This window comes from Tachyglossus aculeatus, chromosome 24 (assembly GCF_015852505.1).
Source record: "Tachyglossus aculeatus isolate mTacAcu1 chromosome 24, mTacAcu1.pri, whole genome shotgun sequence".
In the NCBI taxonomy this organism is placed as follows: Eukaryota; Metazoa; Chordata; class Mammalia; order Monotremata; family Tachyglossidae; genus Tachyglossus; species Tachyglossus aculeatus.
In genome coordinates, this window is record NC_052089.1 from 28,269,791 (window position 1) to 28,283,636 (window position 13,846).

Here is a 13,846-nt window from a genome sequence, read left to right on the forward strand (position 1 = left end):
CAAAAAGCCGCGTGGCTTAGCGGATAGAGCCTGGGCCTGGGACTCCTAAGGACCTGGGTTCTAATCCCGGCTCCGCGATTTATCTGCTGCATGGCCTTGGGCAAGTGACTTCACTTCTCTGTGCTTCAGTTACCTCATCTGTAAAGTGGGGATTAATACTGCGGGACAGGGACTGTGTCCAACCTGATGATCTTGTATAATAATAATGGTATTTATTAATCAATCGTATTTATTGAGCGCTTACTGTGTGCAGAGCACTGTGTTAAGAAATGTGTAGAGCACTGTATTAAGTGCTTACTATGTGCAAAGCACTGTTCTAAGCACTGGGGAGAATACACGGTGATCAGGTTGTCCCACAGGGGGGCTCACAGTCTTCATCCCCGTTTGACAGATGAGGTAACTGAGGCTCAGAGAGGTTAAGTGATTGCCCAAAGTCACACAGCTGACAACTGGAGGAGTGGGGATTTGAACCCATGACCTCCAATTCCAAAGCCTGTGCTTTTTCCACTGAGCCACGCTGCTTCTCTCAATAGGTATTTAATCCCCATTTTACAATTGAGGAAACCGAAGCACAGAGAAGTGAAGTGTCTTGGATGACCTTGTATAATAATAATGGTATTTATTAAGCGCTTACTATGTGAAAAGCACTGTTCTAAGCACTAGGGAGGTTACAAGGTGATGAGGTTGTCCCACCGGGGGCCCACAGTCTTCATCCCCATTTGACAGATAACTGAGGCACAGAGGGGTTAAGTGACTTGCCCAAAGTCACACAGCTGACAATGGGCAGAGCCGGGATTTGAACCCTTGACCTCTGACTCCAAAGCCCGGGCTCTTTCCACTGAGCCACACTGCTTCTTGTATCTATCCTAATGCTTAGAACTGACATATAAGAAGTTGCTGGTTCAATCTCTCATCCTACACCGACTGAATTACTTCATCAGCCTCCTTTCTGATCTCCCAACCTCCTTTCTCTCCCCACTTCGGTTCATACTTCCCCCCTTCTAGACTGTGAGCCCGCTGTTGGGTAGGGACCGTCTCTAGATGTTGCCAACTTGGACTTCCCAAGTGCTTGGTACAGTGCTCTGCACACAGTAAGCGCTCAATAAATACGATTGAATGAATGAATGAACAAATACCATAAAAAAAAGTGATCCAGTGGAGTGGTAGCCCACTGTTTTGGCTAGTGCTGTGGTTTTTATCCTGTTTGCTTTCCCTCACAGCCAGTGTGGTGTATCTTCCCCACTAGACCTTCCTTAAGCCCCCATTTCCTCTTCTCCCACTTCCCTCTGCGTCACTCTGACTTGCTCCCTTTATTCAGCCCCCCTTCCCAGCCCCACATCACGTATGTCCATAGCTGTAATTTATTTATATCAACATCTATCTCCCCCTCTGGACTGTAAACTCACTGTGGGTGGGGAATTTGTGTGCTTATTGTTCTATCGTACTCTCCCAAGTGCTTAGTACAGAGCTCTGCACACAGTAATCGCTCAATAAATATGATTGGATGAGTGATAATAATAATAATGGCATTTATTAAGCACTTACTATGTGCAAAGCACTGTTCTAAGCACTGGAGAGGACACAAGGTGATCAGGTTGTCCCACGTGGGGCTCACAGTCTTCATCCCCATTTTACAGATGAGGTAACTGAGGCCCAGAGAAGTGTAGTGACTTGCCCAAAGTCACACAGCTGATAAGTGGCGGAGCTGGGATTTGAACCCATGACCTCTGACTCCAAAGCCCATGCTATTTCCACCGAGCCGTGCTGCTTCGAAGACGTATCAGATGTTATACCGATAAGAACAGATAGTACACATGATCTTAGCCAAAAGGCCGAGAAGCGATTGAATTTAATCGAGTAGCGAGGGATTGAATGTGCCAGACACTGTACTAAGCGCTGGGGTGGTTACGGGCAAATCGGGTTGGACATAGTCCCTGTCCCGTGTGGGGCTCACAGTCTCAATCCCCATTTTACAAGCGAGGTAACTGAGGCCCAGAGAAGTGAAGTGACTTAGCCAAGGTCACACACCCGACAAGCGGCAGAGTCGGGATCAATAATAATAATTAGGGTGTTTGTGAAGCGCTTACTACGTGGTGAGCACTGTTCGAAGCGCTGGGGTCGATACAAGTTAATCAGGTTGGACACAGTCCCTGGCCCACGTGGGCTCACAGTCTCAATCCCCATTTTACCGATGAGGTAAATGGGGCCCAGAGAAGTGAAGTGATGAGAAGCAGCGTGGCTCAGTGGAAAGAGCCTGGGCTTTGGAGTCAGAGGTGATGGGTTCAAATCCCAGCTCTGTCAATTGTCAGCTGTGTGACTTTGGGTAAGTCACTTAACTTCTCTCAGTTACCTCATCTGTAAAATGGGGATTAAGACTGTGAGCCCCCGTGGGACAATCTGATCACCTTGTAACCTCCCCAGTGCTTAGAACAGTGCTTTCCACATAGTAAGCGCTTAATAAATGCCATTATTATTATTATTATTTGCCCAAGGACACACAGCAGACAAGTGGCAGAGCCAGAATTAGAACCCACGACTCTCTGACTTCTGGGCCCATGCTCTACCCACTGTGCCATGCTACTTCTCGTAAGTGATCATCATCATCATCATCATCAATCGTATTTATTGAGCGCTTACTATGTGCAGAGCACTGTACTAAGCGCTTGGGAAGTACAAATTGGAACAATTAACAGAGTCATAATAATGATAATAATAATGATTATAATAATAATGATAACACTTTTAATGATGATAACTTGCCTCTCTCCTGCCATTAAGCCTGTCCACATGTTTTGCTTTGTCGTCTGTCTCCCCCCTCTAGACGGTGAGCCCGTTGTTGGGTAGGGACCGTCTCTAGATGTTGCCAACTTGGACTTCCCAAGCGCTTAGTACAGTGCTCTGCACAGAGTAAGTGCTCAATAAATACGATTGAATGAATGAATTAAGCATCCCCGCTGCCCATCCTCCACGACAGTCCTCAAGGCCAGGAGCCACTGGGGTGGTCCCGGCCCAACCCCCTGCTCTCGTGGAGCCCACCCGCCTTCCCTCCCGCCCACCGTCCGGGCTCCGGGCCAGGTGGGAGTGGGAGCCGTCGGGAAGGGCCTGGGAAAATGGGATCCCAACTCCCAACTCCAAGAGGGCCGACGGGGGCGACCGGACCCCGGGGGTCCCACGGACGACTCCGGAGGGTGGGAGGGCTGGGGCGGAGGAGGAGGAGGCCACGGCCGACTCATCTTGATTTCGTTACCGCAAAGTTACACAAGCAGTGAGCGGGACCCGAGGGGGATTCTTGTCTCCCGTTGTCCCGAAACGGGATTCGAGGGGGATCCCGTTCCAAGCTGGAGACAGGGAGGAACTGTGTGTACACGGCCTAGCAGGTGGTGTGTGGGCCTTGTTCCCAGGACTTAATAATAACAATAATAATAATAATGGTATTTGTTAGGCACTTAGTTTGGGCCAAGCACTGTTCTGAGCACTGGGGTAGATTCGAGTTAATCAGGTTGGACACAGTCCCTGCCCCACATAGGGCTCACATTCTTAATCCCCACTTTACAGATGAAGGAACTGAGGCCCAGAGAAATTTAATTGATTTGCCCAAGGTCACCCAGAAGTTATGTGGCAGAGCCGGGATTAGAACCCAGGTCCTTCTGATTCCCAGGCCTGGGCTCTATCCACTAAGCCACACTGCTTCACACCACGGCGCTCAGCTCCTCGCTGTCCCAACATTCCCATTACAAGAACGCACCATGGCGGAAGTTCACACTGGAAGGATAGACAGATGGAAATAGTAATAATAATAATAATAATGGCATTTATTAAGCACTTACTATGTGCAAAGCACTGTTCTAAGCACTGGGGGGGTTACAAGGTGGTCAGGTTGTCCCACGGGGGGCTCACAATCAATATCCATTTTACAGATGAGGTAACTGAGGCACAGAGAAGTTAAGTGACTTGCTCCAAGTCACACAGCTGACAAATGGCGGAGCCTAACCTCCGCCTAACAGTTCTCGTTTCTGCTGCCATTCATTCATTGTCGTACTTACTGAGCACTTACTGTGTGCACAGCACTGTACTGAGCACTTGGGAGCGTACAATATAACAATAAACAGACACGTTCCCTGCTCACAGTGAGTTTACAATCTAGATTCTCTCCCCTCCCCTTTCGAGACCTTTCTTCACTCTGCTGCCGGAGTCATTTTTCCAACCTATAATAATAATAATGATGGTATTTGTTAAAAGTGCTTACCATGTGCCAAGCACTGTTCTAAGCGCTGAGGTAGATACAAGGTAATCAGGTTGTCCTATACGGGGCTTACAGTCTTAATCCCCATTGTACAGATGAGGTCACAGAGGCCCAGAGAAGTTAAGTAACTTGCCCAAAGTCACACAGCTGTTAAGTGGCAGAGCCGGGATTAGAACCCATGACCTCTGACTCCCAAGCCTGTGTTCTTTCCACTAAGCCACGTTTTTCCCATTCTCAAGACCCTCCATTTGTTGCCCTTTATAATAATAATAATGGCATTTATTAAGCGCTTACTCTGTGCAAAGCACTGTTCTAAGCGCTGGGGAGGTTACAAGGTGATCAGGCTGTCCCACGTGGGGCTTACAGTCTTCACCCCCATTTTCCAGATGAGGGAACTGAGGCCCAGAGAAGTGAAGCGACTTGCCCAAAGTCACCCAGCTGACAAGCGGCGGAGCAGGGATTTGAACCCATGGCCTCTGACTCCAAAGCCCGGGCTCTTTCCACTGAGCCACGCTGCTTCTCGTGTCCTTCTGCAACCTTTAGGAGCACACTTCAATCCTCTAATGCGAACCTACCCGCCGTATCTCGATCTCGGCTATCTCAACGCCACCTCTTTGCCCACGTCCATCCTCTGCTGGAACGTCCTCCCTCCTCATATACGAATCCCCCTTCTCGACTGTGAGCCCGCTGTTGGGCAGGGACCGTCTCTATATGTTGCCAACTTGTCCTTCCCAAGCGCTTAGTACAGTGCTCTGCACACAGTAAGCGCTCAATAAATACGATTGAATGAATGAATATGAAAGACCACCATTCTCCCCATCCTCCAAGCCTCATTAAAATCCCATCTCCCCCAAGAGACCTTCCCCAACTAAGCCCTCATTTCCTCTCTCTTCTGCACTAGGATATGTTCCCTTTAAACACTTGATAGCCATAATTTATTTAAATAATGATGGCATTTTTTAAGCGTTTACTATGTGCCAAGCACTCTTCAAGGATACAAGGTCATCGGGTTGTCCCACTTGGGGCCCACAGTCTTCATCCCCATTTTACAGAGAAGTGAAGTGACCAGCCCAAAATCACACGGCTGATAAGTGGCCGAGCCGGGATTAGAACCCATGACCTCTGACTCCCAAGTCTACGCTTTTCCCACTAAGCCACATGTTTCCCATTCTCAAGACCATTTGTTGCCCTTTATAATAATAATAATGGCATTTATTAAGCACTTACTCTGTGCAAAGCACGCTGCTTCTCCCCCTCTAGACGGCGAGGTCCTCTTGGGGAAAGACAGTGTCGACACGCTCTGTTGGGTTGGACTGTCCCAAGTGCTTAGTACAGTGCTCTGCTCGCATTAAGCACTCAATAAGTACGATTGACTGACGGGTGACTCCCACGGACTAAAGGGCAAGGTGAGCCCTGGTTTTGGGCCCCAGCTGACTCCTTTTCTTGGGTGTTTCCTCCCCAGGCAGCCTCGAGACCCCCTCTCCAGTGGGGCGGATGCAGGAAATTCCGGACAAGAACGGGATGCCGGCCGCGGGGCGGGAGAGGCTATCGGTTTCACCGGAGAAAGCTGAGAGCCTGGGAAGGAGCTGGGAAGGGATGCCGCCAGTTTGGACTTTTTGCAGGAGTTTCAGGGAAGCACTGTGGTGCAGGGGCTAGAGCTTGTTGTGTGACCTTGGGCAAATCACTTCATTTAGTTCCCTCATCTGTAAAATGAGGATTGTGAGCCCCATGTGGGACGGGAACTGTGGACTTTGGGCGAGTCACTTCACTTCTCTGGGCCTCAGTTCCCTCATCTGTAAAATGGGGATGAAGACTGTGAGCCCCACGTGGGACAACCTGATCACCTTGTATCCCCTCCAGCGCTTAGAATGGTGCTTTGCACATAGTAAGCGCTTAGCAAATGTCATTACTATTATTTGCTTGGGTCCTCCCCAGTGTTTAGCATGAGTAAATGGAGACTAAGAGAATAAAGCAGTCAATTCTCTCGCCCCCTCCTCTCTCACCTCCCTCCTCTCCTCCTCCAACCCAGCCCTCACATTTGGCTCCTCTGATGCCAACCTTCTCACTGGGCCTCCGCCTCGTCTATTCATTCATTCATTCATTCATTCATTCAATCGTATTTATTGAGCGCTTATTGTGTGCAGAGCACTGTACTAAGCGCTTGGGAAGTACAAGTTGGCAACATATAGAAACGGTGCCTACCCAAAAGTGGGCTCACAGTCTATTTGGCTGCCCACCTCTCTCCCACATCCTGCCTCTCATCTGGAACAGCCTCCCTCCTCATATTCAACAGACAATGACTCTCTCCCCATTCAAAGCCTTCTTGAAGGCCCATCTCCTCCAAGAAGGCTTCCCTGACTGAGTCCTCCTGTCCTTTCCTCCCACTCCCTTCTGCATCACCCTGACATACTCCCTTTATTCATTTCCCCCACTCCAGTCTCTCAGGATTTAATAATAATAATAATACTGGCATTTGTTCATTCATTCATTCAATCGTATTTATTGAGTGCTTATTGTGTGCAGAGCACTGTACTAAGCACTTGGGAAGTACAAGTTGGCAACACATACAGTCCCTACCCAACAACGGGCTCATGTGCCGAGCACTGTTCTAAGCGCTGGGGATGATACAAGGTCATCAGGTTGTCCCACGTGGGGCTCACAATCTTCATCCCCATTTTACAGATGAGGTCACTGAAGCAGAGAGAAGTCAAGGGACTTGCCCAAAGTCACACAGCTGATCAGTGGTGGAGCTGGGACTAGAACCCACGACCTCTGACTACCAAGCCTGGGCTCTTTCATCATCATCAATCGTATTTATTGAGCGCTTACTATGTGCAGAGCACTGGACTAAGCGCTTTCACTCATTCATTCATTCAATTGTATTTATTGAGCACTTACCGTGTGCAGAGCACTGGACTAAGCGGTTGGGAAGTCCAAGTCGGCAACCTATAGAGACGGTCCCTCCACAACAACGGGCTCACAGTCTAGAAGGGGGAGACAGACAACAAAACAAAACATGTAGACAGGGGTCAAAATCGTCAGAACAAATAGAATTAAAGCGCATCATTAACAAAATAAATAGAATAGTAAATATGTACAAGATAGAGTAATAAATCTGGACAAATATATATACAGGTGCTGTGGGGAGGGGAAGGAGGTTGGACGGAGGGGATGGGGAGGAGGAGAGGGAAAGGGGGGCTCAGTGTGGGAAGGCCTCCTGGAGGAGGTGAGCTCTCAGTAGGGCTTTGAAGGGAGGAAGAGAGCGAGCTTGGCGGATGGGCAGAAGGAGGGCATTCCGGGCCAGGGGGAGGACGTGGGCCGGGGGTCGACGGCGGGACGGGCGAGAAGGAGGCCCAGTGAGGAGGTTAGCGGCGGCAGAGGAGTGGAGGGTGCGGGCTGGGCTGGAGAAGGACAGAAGGGAGGTGAGATAAGAGTGGACAAGGTGATGGACAGCCTTGAAGCCGACAGTGAGGAATTTTTGCTTGATGCGTAGATTGACAGGCAGCCACGCTGACTCTTCATGGATTTATGTACAAATCCATAATTTTTGTATTTATATTAACGTCTGTCTCTCCCACAAACTCACCGTAGCCGGGACTGTGTCTGTTCATTGTTCTACTGTACTCACCCAAGCACTTAGTCCAGTGCTCTGCACACAGTAAGCGCTCAATAAATACGACTGACTGACTGATAAGGAAACCCGCGGGGGTGCTGGGATGGGGGAGAGCTTCCTACGACCACCCCCTCCAACAAGCCTCCCTCAGCTGGATAAAAACGGAAAGATATGGGTTGAAAGAGGAAGAGGAATGTGGATGGGGGCGAGAATTTAGAAAATGTGCTTTATTTTAGGACGTAGAGGAGGTGGAGAAAGTTGCCTCCTCTATTCCCCAGCCCCAACCCACGGCTTGACCACTGGACCCACCCAGGAGGTCCCGCCCCGACCCACTGGAGATTTGACCCACTGGTCAGTTCATCTATATTTGCCAATTTGTACTTCCCAAGCGCTTAGTACAGTGCTCTGCACACAGTAAGCGCTCAATAAATACGATTGATTGATTGATTGATTGGAAACAGGGCTCTGGCCAGGCATAGAAGGCTCCCACGACAGTGGTCTTAACCCAGAGATGCCCATTTATTCATTCATAATCAAGTTGGACACAATCCCTGCCCCACGTGGGGCTCGCATTCCTAATCTCCATTTTACAGATGAGGTCACTGAGGCCCGGAGAAGGGAAATGACTTTGCCAAGGTCGCAGAGCCGACGGGTGGAGGGCCCTTCAGACTCCCAAGTTAGTCAATCATATTTATTGAGCGCTTAATGGGTGTAGACCACTGGAATGAGCAGTTGAGAGAAGCAGTGTGGCTCAGTGGAAAGAGCACAGCCTTGGGAGTCAGAGGTCATGGGTTCTAATCTGGGGCTCTGCCACTTGTCAGCTGTGTGTCTTTAGACAAATCACTTAATTTCTCTGTGCCTCAGTTCCCTCATCTGTAAAATGGGGATTAAGATTGTGAGCGCCACGTGGGACAACCCGATCACTTTGCATTCCCCCAGCGCTTAGAACAGTGCTTTGCACATAGTAAGCGCTTAGCAAATACCATTATTATTATACCATATAACAATAGACATATTCCCTGCCCACGACGAGCTTACAGTCTAGAACCCAAGACAACACTCTGGACACAGAAGTGTCCAGGACAGCAATCTGAATACCATCCCTTAGGTTCTCAAGATTTTTTTTAAATGGTATTAGTTAAGCGCTTATTATGTGCCAGGCACTGTACTAAGCACTGGTGCGTATACAAGCTAATCAGGTTGGACACAGTCCCTGTCCCAAATGGGGCTCACAGTCTTAATCCCCATTTTTCCTATGAGAGAACTGAGACGCAGCAAAGTGAAGTGATCTGCATTTGGAGAAAAAGTTCATCAAATCTCACTAATGGACTCATCCCTGCTTCATCTGTCAAGCGCTTAGTACCGTGCTCTGCACACAGTAAGCGCTCAATAAATACAATTTAATGAATGAATGACTCTGTCTGTCCGTCTACCCACCCCATGCTGAGCAGAGGATCCTCAAGGGCAGGAATAGTGTTGGGTTGCTTCTCTCAAATGCTCAGTAATGATGATGATGATGATGATGGCATTCATTAAGCGCTTACTATGTGCAACGCACTGTTCTAAGCGCTGGGGGGATACAAGGTGATTAGGTTGTCCCACGTGGGGCTCACAGACTTAATCCCCATTTTACAGATGAGGTCACTGAGGCATAGAGAAGTTAAGTGACTTGCCCAAGTCACACAGCTGACAATTGGCAGAGCTGGGATTTGAACCCATGACCTCTGACTCCAAAGCCCGGGCTCATTCCATTGAGCCACGCTGCTCCTCCAGTACAGTACATTCCCTCAAGTGCTCAGTAGAGAAACAGTGTGGCTCTGTGGGAAGAGCCCGGGCTTTGGAGTCAGAGGTCATGGGTTCAAATCCCAGCTCTGCCAACTGTCAGCTGTGTGACTTTGGGCAAGTCACTTCATTTCTCTGTGCCTCAGTGACCTCATCTGTAAAATGGGGGATTAAGACTGTGAGCCCCCCGTTGAACAACGTAATCACCTTGTAATCTCCCCAGCGCTTAGAACAGTGCTTTGCACATAGTAAGCGCTTAACAAATGCTATCATCATCATTATTATTATTATTATTATTGTCAGCTATGTGACTTTGGGCAAGTGACTTCATTTCTCTGTGCCTCAGTTCCCTCATCTGTAAAATGGGGGATTAAGACTGTGAGCCCCCCGTGGGACAACCTGATCACCTTGTAACCTCCCCAGCACTTAGAACAGTGCTTGGCATACAGTAAGCACTTGATAAATGCCATCATTATTATTATTATTCAAAGTCTCACTGAAGGCCCATCTCATTCATTCCTTCTTTCATTCATTCATTCAATCGTGTTTCAATCACATTTATTGAGCACTTACTGTGTGCAGAGCACTGGACTAAGCGCTTGGGAAGTCCAAGTCGGCAACATATAGGGACGGTCCCTACCCAACAGCGGGCTCACAGTCTAGAAGGGGGAGACAGACAACAAAACAAAACACGGAGACAGGTGTCAAAATCGCCAGAACAAATAGAATTAAAGCTAGATGTGCATCATTAACAAAATAAATAGAATAGTAAATATGTACAAGTAAAATAGAGTAATAAATCTGTGCAAATATCTCCTCCAAGAGGCCTTCCCTGACTAAGCCCTCCTTTCTCCTTCCTCTCCCTGACTTGCTCCCATCTTTCATCCTCCCTTGTACTTCCCAAGCGTTTAGTACAGTGCTCTGCACACAGTAAGCGCTCAATAAATACGATTGATGATGATGATGATGATCCTCCCTCCCATCCCTACAGCACTTATGTTCATATTTGTCATTTATTTATTTCTATTAATATCTGTCTCCCCCTCTAGACCGCGAGCTCGTTACGGGCAGGGAATGCGTCTCTTTCTGGTTCTGCCGTCCTCTCTCAAGCGCTTAGTACAGTGCTCTGCACACAGTAAGCGCTCAATGAATCGAATGAATCGACAAATAGTAATGATAACGATAGTAAGCGCGGTATTTGTTAAGCACTTGCTGTGTGCTTAACAGAGAACAGAGAAGCAGTGTGGCTCAGTGGAAAGAGCCCAGGCTTTGGAGCCAATCAATCAATCAATCAATCGTATTTATTGAGCGCTTACTGTGTGCAGAGCACTGTACTAAGAGCTTGGGAAGTACAAGTTGGCAACATATAGAGACAGTCCCTACCCAACAGTGGGCTCAGAGGCCGTGGGTTCAAATCCCGGCTCTGCCACTTGCCAGCTGTGTGACTTTGGGCAAGTCACTTCACTCCTCTGGGCCTCATCTGGAAAATGGGGATGAAGACTGGGAGCCCCACGTGGGACAACCTGATCACCTTGTATCCCCCCAGCGCTTAGAATAGTGCTTCGCACATAGTAAGCGCTTAACAATTGCCGTTATTATTTTTATATTATTATTATTCTCTGGGCCCCAGTTCCCTCATCTGTAAAATGGGGATGAAGACTGGGAGCCCCACGTGGGACAACCTGATCACCTTGCATCCCCCCAGCGCTTAGAACAGTGCTTCGCACATGGTAAGCGCTTAACAAATGCCATTATTATTTTTGTGTTATTATTATTCTCTGGGCCCCAGTTCCCTCATCTGTAAAATGGGGATGAAGACTGGGAGCCCCACGTGGGACAACCTGATCACCTTGCATCCCCCCAGCCCTTAGAACAGTGCTTCGCACATAGTAAGCGCTTAACAAATGCTGTTATTATTTTTATATTATTACTATTCTCTGGGCCCCAGTTCCCTCCTCTGTAAAATGGGGATTAAGACTGTGAGATCCCCGTGGGACAACCTGATCACCTTGTAACCTCCCCAGTGGTTTGCATATAGTAAGCGCTTAATAAATGCCACTATTATTATTATTATGTGCCCAGGGCTCTGCTGAACCCTGGGACCTCAGATCGGACACGGTCCTTGATCATCAATCGTATTTATTGAGCGCTTCCTGTGTGCAGAGCACTGTATGAAGCGCTTGGGAAGTACAAATTGGCAACATATAGAGACGGTCCCTACCCAACGGTGGGCTCACAGTCTAAAAGGCTGTGATCCAGTGGGGACCCCCAGTTTAAGGGAGAGGGAGAGCGGGAATTTTGTCGGCGTTGGGGGCTGGAGTCCGGCTAGAGGCTACACAGCTGTGGAGCTTCACTGAATCCGCGAGGAAATATCGTGACCACGTGCCGAGCCCCTCCCCGCAACCCGTCCAGAAACTGGCAATTAATGCCGCGCTCCTCATTCCCGAGCAGACACGTCAGCCCGCGGGAAGCCTGTCATTTGGAAACAGAATTCCTCCCGGCCACCAACAAAAACATACTTCCCCGGTGAGGTGTTCCCTGAACCGTTTCGTGGAGCGGATGAGGACGCGGGCGTCGAAGAGGCCCGGGAGGGTGGGACCTTGGCCTTTGGCTGGGAACTGGGATCGCCGGGCCCTGGGGATTTGGGGCACCTGTGGGGAGCTGTGGTGGGGAGAGGGGATACCCAAGCAGCCTGGTCATATGTATATGCATGTTTATATGTACATATATCATCATCAATCATATTTATTGAGCGCTTACTGTGTGCAGAGCACTGTACGAAGCGCTTGGGAAGTCCAAGTTGGCAACATATAGAGCCGGTCCCTACCCAACAGTGGGCTCACAGTCTAAAAGGCATATGTATATATGTTTGGGGCTCACAGTCTAAAAGGCATATGTATATATGTTTTGTACGTATTTATTATTTTATTATTATTATTTTATTATTTTATGATTGTATATATTTATTACTCTATTTATTTATTTATTTATTTTATTCGTGCATATCTATTCTATTTTATTTTGTTAGTATGTTTGGTTTTGTTCTCTGTCTCCCCCTTTTAGACTGGGAGCCCACTGTTGGGTAGGGACTGTCTCTATACGTTGCCAACTTGGACTTAGTCCAGTGCTCTGCACACAGTAAGGGCTCAATAAATCATCATCATCGTCATTAATCGTATTTATTGAGCGCTTACTATGTGCAGAGCACTGTACTAAGCGCTTGGGAAGTACAAATTGGCAACATATAGACCCAGTCCCTACCAAACAGTTGGCTCACAGTCTAAAAGGGGGAGACGTTCTACGATTGATTGATTGATTAAGTGCTTGGGCAAGTCACCTACCTTCTCTGTGCCTCAGTTACCTCATCTGTAAAGTGGGGATGAAGACTGTGAGCCCCACGTGGGACAACCCGATCAACTTGCATCCCCCCCCAGCGCTTAGAACAGTGCTTCTCACATAGTAAGCGCTTGACAAATGCCATCATCATTATCATCATCTTCTCTGCCCACAGAAGGCATCCAGGAGTGTTCAGCACACTGCAGCCCACTGAACTGGACTCCTGCTGTGGGCAGAGCTCTGTAATAATAATAATTATCATTATGGAATTTGTTAATCAATCATATTTATTGAGCGCTTACTGTGTGCAGAGCACTGTACTAAGCGCTTGGGAAGTCCAAGTTGGCAACATATAGAGACGGTCCCTACCCAACAGTGGGCTCACAGTCTAGAACTTACTATGTGCCTGACACTGTCTAAGCGCTGGGGTAATAATAATAATAATAATAATATTTGTGGTATTTGTTAAGCACTTACTATGTGCCGGGCACTGTACAGCACAGTGATCCGCACACAACGGGTGTCCAGTAGGGTTCTAATCCTTGTCTGTTGTGTGACCTTGGGCAAACCCAAGCAGGGGCGTCCAGTAATTGGACATTGCTGGAGTGACAGGAGTCTGAACTCCCCTCAAGGACCCTGCAAAGGGAGCGAGAGGCGGGGACCCTCCTCTAGACTGTCAGCTTGTTGTGGGCAGGGAACGTGTCTGTTATATAATAATAATAATAATAAGGATGGCATTTATTAAGCGCTTACTATGTGCAAAGCACTGTTCTAAGTGCTGGCAGGTTACAAGGTGATCAGGTTGTCCCACGGAGGGCTCACAGTCTTCATCCCCATTTTCCAGATGAGGTCACTGAGGCCCAGGGAAGTGA

The 13,846-nt window shown here is 48.3% G+C and overlaps 1 pseudogene; it reads right to left on the bottom strand.

Moving 5' to 3' along the window:
* Window positions 1-1,742: 1,742 nt before the first annotated feature.
* On the bottom strand, window positions 1,743-1,844 carry LOC119945297 (annotated as a pseudogene).
* Between the last annotated feature and the right edge of the window lie 12,002 nt (window positions 1,845-13,846).